The following is a 12,635-nucleotide window of genomic DNA, read 5'->3' as shown; positions in this document are numbered from 1 at the left end:
TGTTTTATCCCTTAGTCGCCTCTTAAGACAGCCACGGCAAGAGAGTGGGTGGCTATATTCTTAACTGCCGTAGCCATACAGCTTTTAAAAACAGGATTTACTCTAAGGCAATTAAGGCTATTTATAAGGCTATAGACTATTTATAAAAAACGGGCTATTATATGAAGACAAAGGACCTACGCTAATATACACACTATGAATACAAAAATAATAAGTACACATCTTTGATAAAAGAGCTTTTACGAAGTGGCGCCACTATTCGGTTTTGCCACTATGTAAGTAGATTTGGTTTTAATAGATAGAATTAAATTTTTAGGTTTCATAGAGTACGCTGTTGTACCTAGAGTAAAAATACTTTAATATGCTATTTTTCTAAGGAAAGCAGTCTTATTAGTAAGGAATGTTGGAACGAAGCCAGACACTTAGCCTAAGTACGCAGACGTAGAAATATTTCTCTTTTAAACTCCTAAACGTTATTATTTGAAGACAAATATGGCTTCTTATATGAAAACTTATTTCAAATTTACAATAAAATAAATGTTTATTGTCAATATGAACGCGAACTAATTTATTTAAGACCAACATAATTTATATAGGAAAAGATAACGTGTCTTTTTTATAAATAGCTCTATTAAGTATCTTGATCAATTACACATATATATAATTATATATATAATTACATAATACAATTATAAAATGCGAGGTAGTTTATATACATACTCTAATACATTATGTTACATGTAACAGGTTACATTTAATTTACGAATAGCTTTAAATTTTAATACTTTTTATTTTCTTCAGAATGAATACTTCTTGCACTGTTTGCCTCGTTATATGAAACACTTACTCATGACCATGGGTTGACTGGAAGAAATCTCTTTAAGAGATAAGTCCACCTTTGCCATAAACCTTTCTATTATTGTATGTTTTATATCTATTTTTTGAGTGCAATAAAGTATAAATAAATAAATAAATACTTTTATTAGTATGCAACTACCTATTTCCTAAGATTTATATAACTTGTTATTATGGTGCGTTTAAAGCAAATGTACCACAATAGATGACAATTTCAACTCCGGCAGACTGGTTTTGTCTGAAACTGAAGCTGTGGAGAGGATGCGTGCTCCAAGCGAGCACTTTAGTTTGTTTGACATAAGATACAGCATTAGGAGAGAGTTTAAGTCACGCACGTAGGAAACAATTGTTCTCTACAAGTACCTTTGCTAATCTGTACTAAAAAATTTCTTATTTATTTATTCTCAATGTACACTAAAATTTAGATACATAAAAAGATAAAGAAAGATACAATACAATATGTACAAAGGCGATCTTATCGCTAAAGAGCGATTTCTTTCAGATAAACTTTGGGATAAATTTCCAGATAAACACGATACAGTATCAGTGGTTAGAAGTGTCCACATATTAAGGAGGAAAAATCAATAATAAATAACGTTAAACAAATTGTTTACATATTTACTACTAAAAATACCAGGCATTATCAGATATACGTAGATATAAAATGTATACTTTGCGTACTTATATACGATTACTTGAGTATAGTGGTGTTATTTTTATAACAAATGCATATTTTCCCTTTTTATTTGAAGCATTAGCAAGCTAGGTAGTTCGTAACCAAAATATACTTGAGACTATTGTATCGTGCTATAACGTCAGGACGTCCTCTAGACATCTTTGGTATATGAACTTTCCAACATTGAAAAATCAATAAGAAATCCTCTACTCTGAACACTGATATGGTGCAAATAATAATCTCGTTAATTTAAGTAAACAATCATTAAAAAACGACTTACGTTAATATTGTACGAAAATTTATAGGTAAGTGTAGGTAGTTATTCTATTGTAACATGAGTGATTACACCGCAGGGACACTCGTAGTTATCTCGTAAAGCTTACATCAGTTCTGAAGACCGATGACATCACAGCAGTGAAAGTTTATGGTTGATAGAACAGCAAGGGAAGCGAAAGTTTTCACTTCATTAGGTTTGCTTACCATTGATACAAGATGGACCTAATTCATTCGAAGTTTCTTGCAAAGACACAACTATAAATAATATTATAAATTATTTAAGGTTTTTATTCAAAACAAAAACAATCTATATAAATAAAAATCAATGTTGCTAAGCGCATGACTCGAGAGTGGCTCGACCAATCCAGCTATTTTTTTTTTTGTATGTTCCTTTGAAGTTCCTTTCCAAGGTTTTAATACTAAAAAAAATAAAAATAAAAATTACTATTAACTTTTGACAGAACAAAGTCTGTCCGCGCTGCTAGTACATAACAAAAATAATCATTTCATGTATAAAATTTTGCATAGGCAAGCGCGTGTTTTTGTTTTAATGCCTGAGATATTTCAGTATTTAGCTTTGTTCAACATATACCGTGTATTCGGTTTTAAATTTCCAATTATCCGGTCAAATATTTGGCACAGATAGTTTGAAAGCTTAATATCTAACATCGCGGTGTTTATAATTAATATTATGTGAAGAACTTGCGCTTATATGGGTAAAAAAAGTTGCGCAAAGATGCGACGTGAAGTTCCGTATGCGTAGACAAGTCGTATCATTTGTCATTTTATATTTTAATGGTTTATATTGTTGTGTAGTTAGAAGTTTTTCTTAATCTTGTTGCACTCATGGAATAAAAACAACTTATGTGTTAATCTGGATGTTCAACTACCATACTAAGATTTAACTTTACGATACAAAAATGGTTGGCTTTAGTGTGAAAAGGTATTATAAATCCTTAGTACTCAAAATTTCAAAATTATCTTAATTTATAAACACATGAATATAGAAATAGAAACAAATTAAAAAAAGAAACATATGCTACGTTATCTATATTGATCAATGTATTCGTCTGTGAGGATAAATACGTGTCTAATAGATTAAATTGCACCGTTTCCTGAGCACCCTAAGATACAGGAAGCTCTTTATACGATACTTATGGTCGACTAGTGACTACACTTAACACGTACTGAAATTGAAGTACTGCAACAATAGAGCTAGACTTGCAAATTCTGCAATACCTTTACAGAATGAAAAAATATTTTTAGTAAATACGTATGTATTTGTAACTAGCGACCTGCCCCGGCTTAGAACGGTTGCAAAAACTATCAGTAGTCCTCTACTATATTATGCATGTATTATACATATAAATCTTCCTCTTCAATCACTCTATCTATTAATAAAACCGCATCAAAATCCGTTGCGTAGTTTTGAATATTTAAGCATACATAGGGACAGAAAAAGCGACTTTGTTTTATACTATGTAGTGATTTACTTTTTTATTTAAGGGTTGTCAACGCACTCGACAAAAAGATAGGGCTGTGTCTACAGAATCGTTGTTTTTTATGTTAAGTTGTAACTTTATTCAATGTATAGCTGCTGTATCTACAAAGAAGTCTCTACAAAATAAATTTCTATATTATGCGTTAAGCTTGTTTTTTAGAAATGTATATGGTTTATGTTGAATGAGCGAAATCCTTTATTACTGTACATTTACTCTTTATCTTATCGTTAACAACATGAGGATTTTAAAGTATTTGCTAGTCTAAAATGACAGTCACATAATAATAACAGAATAACGCATTAATTTATTTTATTGTATACCAAATAAAATGATAGCAAATAATATGTACAAGGTCATAAACATGATCATAAATCACGACTATAACTCCTAAAATATCAAATCCGTTAGTAGGTAGGTACTAACAATCCACCCAATTCCAATACTCAGTTAAGGAACTCGTTGAGGAAATATACATGTCACAGACGAAGTTTGAATCCTAACAATCTAATCTACATCAAGAGACTTAGACTAACGCTCTGTTGCAGAGTCGAGGCGTCGCGTTGCGAAATCGATTTATGCGATTGATGATTAATGAATCTAAATTAATAAAAATAAATGTCACAAGTCCGCCTACCTTAGGAACAAACGATTGGGATGTATGTTAAAACATAAACAAATACAAAAACAAAGGTAAAATTATTATTTATTATATCAAATTTGTATTATTTAGAAATAAAACTTTTTTACACACGCTTGACTTGGGGAGAAAGTTGGTGGAAGCGTGACGAGAGCGTTACAAAAAGTGTGATCGGGTAAGGAGAACTGAAGTTGATAGGGAGATGTAAGTTAGTGAAGATAGAAAGTGTGAGAGTTACGTTTGGTATATTACTGTAGGAGCTAAAGAAGTTACTGTTACTTCAGTCGTGTGGTCTAAAGCACTCTCGTTTTTTTTTTTTTTTAACTTTTATATATACTAAGAATATCGAACTACTACTAATAATACTAAAAAGTATCGACGAAATGTATAATATGATACGACTATATTTTCTTTTGATACGTGTTTTTGTCGTTGCTTCGACTCAACGGCAATGTGAAAAGAGTTTGAGTGTGTGTCGAGATCGAGAATAAGTGCAACGTAGTGAAGAATTACATAAGTGAGATAGTTGGCTGTGTCGTCGTCAAAGGTATTCAACGGAACACGGACGGAGGAACTGATAAAAAATGCCAAACATTTTCCTAACTAAAGCATATACTGTTCTGTAGTACAGCACCTTTTGTAAAGCGTAAACTTAAATACTCTAAATTAATCCTCTAAAGTCGAAACAGTTAATGACATAATTCAGTAATGGAGACCATAATTTACTTTTTTATAAAAACATTAGCTAATACAAGTAAAGCTACAAGCGGAAAGCAGAACACGAGTTGCATAATTCGTGAGCCCTTTCATCTTACGCAGTGTAATCGGATCTAGTTCACGATTCACCGCTCAGTTTCATGACAAGTCATTGTTATCATACAATCGGTAATATCTTATTTCTAAATTATGTTCAACTATTCTGTAAATTAAATGAATGTTACGACTTTTAAGATTGAAGTTTTAATTAACAATCGAAATGGAGAAGCTTTTACCTGTTTGTTTGTAATAGGAATATAAAAAAAATGCCAGCTCATCTAATACTTACACGAAAGTATTATTTACAGTAGACGAGTATGACTTTGTAGTCAATATGTCAATCGCCTGGCAACACTGATATAAGTATCAAAGATGCATATTCATTTCCTATTTACATACAGATTTATTACAAAGCAAAATTGACTTTTGTTTTTTATTCTCGGATGGATGTCTGCAATGTTAAATTCGTAATCTTATATTTATACTTACATAATCATGTTGTTTAGCTCTATCTGTCTGTAATTATTGTAAATCGTTGGTAATCTCTGATACAGTTCAAATTACGGTATCACCGCTGAGATTCTGCTTAACAATTAATTGTAAAACAATTATTTAGGACAGTGTTGAGATATTTAATGAAGTAGCCAGCGGATTAAGCTCCATAATCTTTTAATTGGTGAGATCAAAACCTTGAGTAGAGGCTTGCGTAAATGTTATCGGGGATATTGCAAGCAATATCTTACTTAAATCTTGTAGCTCGACTGACGATCGAAGTCAAATAATACTGTTCACAAATAGTTTAGTGATTTAATAATAAGTAAGACAGTTTAGAATCCCTGGGGCTAAACTGTATTGACAGTGCAGGTAAGGTCAGCAAGGCGCAACTTCCAAGGCTCATTCTATATGTAAAAAGTCTTTTAAGCCATTAAACATGGACAAATGCAGACCAAATTCGCACAGCTTTTCCATAGAGCTATGTGCAAATATTTATAGGCTACGGTAACCGCTCACTATCACGTAAACTTGTTTTCTAGTAGAAAAAACAGGGCCACAGTGGAAGATTTGCTAGGTATGCCGGTTAACCATTGTTTATAAAATATATTTATGATTAATTCGCTAAGAGAACCTAAAGAGCGCACGATGTAGTCTACATTGCGAATTATACACAAAAGCGAGCAGCGCGGAGTCAGCTATTCGATACTAATGTCGCAACGTTACAATTCCATTAGTTTCATTGACTTTTTGTGTTGTTTACAAATTAAGAGACATGTGCTTTCGATTAGCAATGACACGGATACGTATTTCGCAACGAAAATTAAGCTGATTTTGATAATATTATACAACGATGTTATACCGCAAACGTTGGAGAACTGCGACCAGCTGTGGGCGATCATCGGCTGACGACGATGAGACAACACATGTCATCTATGTACATGTCACCGGTTAGTTAACCAAATAGAGCCCGAGATTAGAGTGAAATATTTTTTTTTGTCAAGATGATTCGCTAATATACCTCGTAAGTAATTATATAATATACCTACTCGTAAGTAATTATATAATATACCTACTCGTAAGTAATTATATTAAAAGTATAACACAAATAAGTATTGTCAGTTCTAATTCCATTTACATAAGATCATTGTAATTAACTTAACAAATCAAGAAAAATAAAAATATTTATTATAAATAAATTGTAACTAATTAAGGACAAAATTAGATAAAAATACACTTATTATCCTGTTTATTGTATCAGCATATCAGAAAATTCAAGCGGAAAAATTTTATACAGAACACTGTAGAACTTTAATCAATAATAATAATAATATAAGGGCAATAATAAAATATGCTGAACTATTTATTAATATAAGTATTTTTAAGATATTACTCAAAAATATTTTGCTTCACAATCACAGATAAAATGTTACGCCAATATTTGTGTCATTATTCGGAATGTGAATAACAAAAATTATAAAATGCAAGCAAACTACAATTGACTTACGTTGCACAACTAATAAAATTTTATGTCAACTTATATTTACATGTACATTTTTTTATTGAAAAACTTTCATTAAATAATTACAAAACTAAAATTGAAAAATGACACTTGTGAAATTAGAATGCACGATTTCTAGACTGAATACCATTTTACTTTATGGTGCATACGCTTATAACGCTTACGCTTGATGTCGTAATATATTTGTGGTGTACAATAAAGTATAAAATAAAATAAATAAAATAAATTTATGGTTAAAAATCTCGTGAAACATTTACCCTTAATATCTTCTTTTTTTGAATTGCTAGTTGACATAACTCTATCTATTGTCTATTAATTCATTCTTGCAACTTGAGTATCCTCAAACATTGTCTTATACAAATCCTCAAAAAATGACCTAAAGTGTTAAACAGATAGAGACATCGATATCGCAAAACAAAGAATATTTAGACATGTTATAATTATTAAACACCTACTAAGCTTATTAATAGTGTGATGATTCTCTCCCGCGTTGTAATTTTAATACTTTGTTATGGTAAGTTCACATTCAGCCTGGTTTACTAGTTTCTTTAAATAAGATTGTGCTTACTGTACATAAAATTTTGATATTAATTCTTTATGATTAAGTAAGTAATATAGTAAATTTTTTGTTATTTGCGTTTGGAAGTTAATCAAATGTATTATTTAGTTACTTTTTTCCGAGAACTGTTAGTAAATATAAGCTGATGTTAAGAATGGAAACAGATGCTGTAATTTGTTACACAATGTTATAAACAGTTTCTAAAAGAGTCAATTGGGCCACCTGAGCAACTGAGCATATAGGTCGACTGATGTTGCCAGCTTCAATTACATATTTTCGGGACAGGTACAAAGCATTGCTCTCCCATTGTAGTTTTGTATTATAAGTTTTTCATTTACTAAAGTGTAGATTAAAAAATATGGGAAAAAAATACGAAAATTCTACAGAAACAATGGAATCATTGCAATGAAACGTCATAACAACCAATGTATATCATGACGTTTAGGCATATTGTTATCTATGTAAACCAAAGTGAATCGTTAAAGCTGTTCCTAAACGCAATACTCGAAAACGGCGGCAACATTTCAGCTAATTAAAAAAAAAATGTTTTAATAATTTATAGGTTAGTTTTTAAAGAAGTTCTTATGGAAAAACGAATCAAGAAAATTAGGTAGATATTCACAAACTTCAAAAAAAAAAAAAAAACATTAAAACTATTTCAATTACACGAATTTCGTAAGGATGACCAATGATGATGAGCTAATTCGTAAGACAGGACAACATCTGTTGCATCAGCTATAGTTACAAATAAAACTGCACTTATTTTAACGAGTGTTGACTGTATGCCATCTTTTATTACGAAATGTAACATAATGAACAAGTAACAATATTTAACCGCTGGCTCAATAGATACTACGTCACGTGAATGTCAAAAATTAGGTCGCGTTGCTTTAATCTTGATACCTAATGCACTGCAACACATCAGCTGATACATCTAATTCATAGCTAACTTTCGTCTAGGGTTTTATTGTTGTAGGTCCAAAATATTTCTACCTCTAACTATTTATTAAATAATAATTTTTTAATTTTCCGTTTGAAGGACATTTTCAAGCATTTCCATATATCGTCACAATCTAAAAATTTTAAAATAAATCTGCATATACGCGGTATCTGATACTAAATTTAAGGTAGTCATTAGTATTCTTATTAGTATTCTTCCTACTATATTATTAAATATCTAAGTTTACATATCATAAAATTGTGAAAACAGTGTAATGCGATTTTAGACACAGCAAAAGTAATGTATTTTTTACGAGAGTGACTGAGTACATCACATCTTCAACTGCAACCATATATTCTATCTTCTTTCTGTACAGATAACTGTTCCATGTATCTATACTTAAAAGTTTTATGGCTATGTACAATCAAATCATTTCCAAATGATTTTTAAGTCAGGTTTATAGTAGTAGGTTCCTCTGTACTTATATAAATTATATCCTTTAAAGTTTTTTTTTGTAATATAACACTAGGTTTTAGTCTATAATTACCTAGACATATTAGTTCTAGGAAGCCTTACTTATTGTCTTATCCGCTTGAGCAATAAAACGTTCGTTAGAAAACTCTAACTGCCGCACTCAGAGACGTTTAATGATTACTTAAACGATTACTAAGTACAGATTTAAAAAAGTTGTCTCTCAGAGTCAGTTAATGATTTGTTATATGACTAATCATCCATTAACTTTAAGTATTGCTGGACCCTTACTTAAGTATTGTTAAATGGAGATTTTGACGTTTCGAAAGTGAGGTTAGCTTGTTATGTTATATGACAACAGTAGCCCGTGGTGTATAATATTATAAATTAACCTAATTAATAAATAAATTATCAACAAGTGTGATGTCTGATCTAGAAGATTTTGTCGAGTTTGTAAATTATGCAAGAAGGTTCAGAGAAACTAAACTTAAATATTTTCGGTAGTAATTTACCAACTATTACTTTACAAAATTAAAATTCAACAAAGATTGAATTAAAATCCAACAAAATCAAATTTTTGCGATAACGATCGAAAGCCGAAAACCCGATTGACAAATAACATTTGTTTGATATATTAAAACAGACTGCCAGTAGGAAATAAATATTACCAGTGAAAAAAAATCTGAACGTAGTATTAAAAATAACGCAAAAGTATCTTTTCATTACGTTCTTTTGATAAAAACTGATCACAAAAGAACTAATTCTTACATATTTATGCATAAAATGAGGTTTTTTTATGTAATTTATTCTAAATGTTATTAATTTAAATTTACATTTTTACGTACAGCAACACCAACACTTATCGATATTCTATCGAAAAAGTCATTTCCCTGACACGGTTACTTAAATCTGTCATTAACTAACGAACACTTAAATTATGTCTCTGGGATGTGACGATAATTAAGGGATTTAATGTAAATTACTTAAGTACCAATTAGGACTAATTTAATGAACTTTTCTGAGTGCGGCAGTAAGACTTGAGTAATTGTCTTAGGACACATTAACACGTTGAACGCCAGACCAAAAACCATGTTTAGTCCAGTGGGCCGCGACGGACACCATGTGACTGCCATTATATTGGGTCCAAGAGGCCGTGTCGGACACCATGTGTCCGCATGCCCTCGATCACTTCAGAAGCCTCTAGGGAGCCGACAGACAGTGTTTCGACTATTTTTACTAAGGCAAGTGACCCGCGCGGCCTCACAGTGCAATAAGGCCACATAGCACAAAAAAAAAAATCGAAAACACTTTGAATTTATAGGCTTTTTAACAAATTGTTTCCAAAAATGTTATAGCTGGTGTCTGCCACTTGAGATCTTGGAAAATAATGGGTAAATAACTGTTTCCGTCAGTCGCCCATTATTTTTGAGGTTTTCGCTGACAATATTTGCAGAAAAACACCTTAACAATTTTTTGACGATTCTCGATTTATTGGTGTGGCCCCAGGCGAAAGTATGCTGTCGGACATACGGTGTCCGTCATGGCGTCCAACGTGTTAAAAGTGTTTCTATTTTTAAACGACGTTTAAAACAGGGAGAAGTATCAAACGAGTTAATTTTGTGAAAATTTTTTGCGACGTAAATGTCAAAACCTAATCTTATTATACAAAAGGATTAAAACAGATCGTTAAGTTGATGCTCAGTTATGATTTAATGAAAAACCTACTATGTTATATCACGTTAAAAACATTATCCTACTTTAAACTTTTGTATTGGATATAAAAGTGCTAATGGTAGACTGTTTGGCTTCCCTTTGAACTTAATCCATTTTAAAAGAATACGAGGCTTATAAGAATTACATGGACAGATATATCTAGGCTTTATATTAAGACTGTGTCAGCAGACATCTAAAGAACATCTCATTATATAATTTATACTAATAGTCTTTAAATTTTTGGTATTAGAAGCATCTTCTCTACAAGGCTGCTTTATTATCCTAATAAATCCATATAAATACAAATGAATGTTGCTAAACGCAGAACTCGAGAGTGGCTCGACCAATTAGGTTAATTAATTTTTTTGTATGTTCCTTCCATGGAAAGTTACAATACTTAAATTTTAACAGAACGAAGTCTGTCCGGGCAGTTAGTTTATAAAGAAAAAATTGCACATTTTACTTATAAACTGCAGTACCTTCTATGTACAAAACGATTTTAGTGGAACAGATTAGATTTTAAAATAACATCGATGTTATAAAAAGGAAAATATATACTAAATAAACTATCAGAAAGTACATTAAAAAAATTACGTAATTAGAATATTAGCATTATTTTTATTTTGCGAGATGCAACCGAATATTGCATAACCTATTAAATTACATAACCCAGTTGATATTATCCATCATCATTGAGTCTATTCTTTGAATATCTTTTCCACAAAGCAAAGCTTGTATTCCTAACATTGTAAACTACAATATGCCTTCTCTAGTCAACATTATCTTGAGTATAAATTATCACCGAGTGCTTTATTTGTTTACGAGATAGACCGTCGCTTGCACCGTATCATGCCTCTGGTATGCTTGTGTATGCATGCATATGTATACATACTTATGTCCAGTGTTTATGAGAGATTTAATCTGTTCACGGGCGTCGAGCTGGTAAAAGAATATTATTCACCTTGTAATATGGTGGTTTTTATTTTAGTTACAGAAATAAGTTGACAGTAATGTTAAATTTTAAACATTTAGAAAAATATTTTGAAACAAGTTTTCAAGTAAAATTAAGTAAGTTAAGAGTTCAAGTTCGAGTCAATTCCTTTAAAATGTTTCATTTATTTGTGGAATGTTTATATGTTAAAGAAGTTGACGTTATTTTAAATAACTTACAATCATATTACACATATAAACCTATAAACTTTTATCTTCATAATTTTTGACATTTCAATTTATAAAGTTTTGTTTTATTTATTCAGCACAGCATATTTAACGTATAATGCTGAAGAAATCAAATCACTATTGCCTATAAAATATTATAATTACGGGTAATATTAACGTTACAAAAAGCAGTAATGTATTTGCAATCAGAGTTTCTTAACTTTTTTTCTCAGAATAGTCGTAACGTTTAGGTACGTTTTTTCAACAAATTACGAAAACGTAATCTCATATTAGAGTCCACGAGTGTTGCCTCAGCCCACAAGCACGACACGAATATTTATACCTATATATACAAAAAAAAAGAAAAAATTAGCGTTGCCAGATACAACAACGTAGGTATCTTTATTACGACTCAGTAGTCGTACTAAAGACACGTAGTTGTATCTGTCGATCACAATTTTTCTCTTTTCTATTTGTTTATAGGTTCTTTTTTTTGTTATATTGTTATGTAGTTATCTGTAAACAGAGTTTATATCCCAAATAAAGGTATTTGCATATAAAATAATTTAAAAAAATAAGATGTAGCATAAGTATTACGTCATAAGTTGCATATTTCTGTGTAACATGATTTTTAGTTTCAAGTATATATAATTAGATACTTGTATTTTATAATAAAGGTGGAAAATTCATTAGTCATCATTTTTAATATAGAATTAGGTTATAAGACTTCTGTTTGAGAAGCGTTTTGAGAATATATATATATATATATATATATATATATATATATATATATATATATACTAGCTGACCCGGCGAACTTCGTATCGCCTAACAGTCGATTCTTAATTTTATTTTATTTTAGAATTTTTCTCTCCGTAAGAACCATCCTCGTACTTCAAGGAATATTTTAAAAAAAGAATTAGCGAAATCGGTCCAACCGTTCTCGAGTTTTGCGCTTAGCAACACATTCAGCGACTCATTTTTATATTATAGATATAATAACTTTAAGCTGTATATATATTATTTGATGATTAATAGATACTAAGTACCTACTACCGAGTTATTGCGAGCTAAACAA

Source organism: Melitaea cinxia, chromosome 21, assembly GCF_905220565.1.
Source record: "Melitaea cinxia chromosome 21, ilMelCinx1.1, whole genome shotgun sequence".
Classification (NCBI taxonomy): Eukaryota; Metazoa; Arthropoda; class Insecta; order Lepidoptera; family Nymphalidae; genus Melitaea; species Melitaea cinxia.
The sequence above is the reverse complement of the archived record's forward strand: the minus strand, read 5'-3'. Positions refer to the sequence as shown.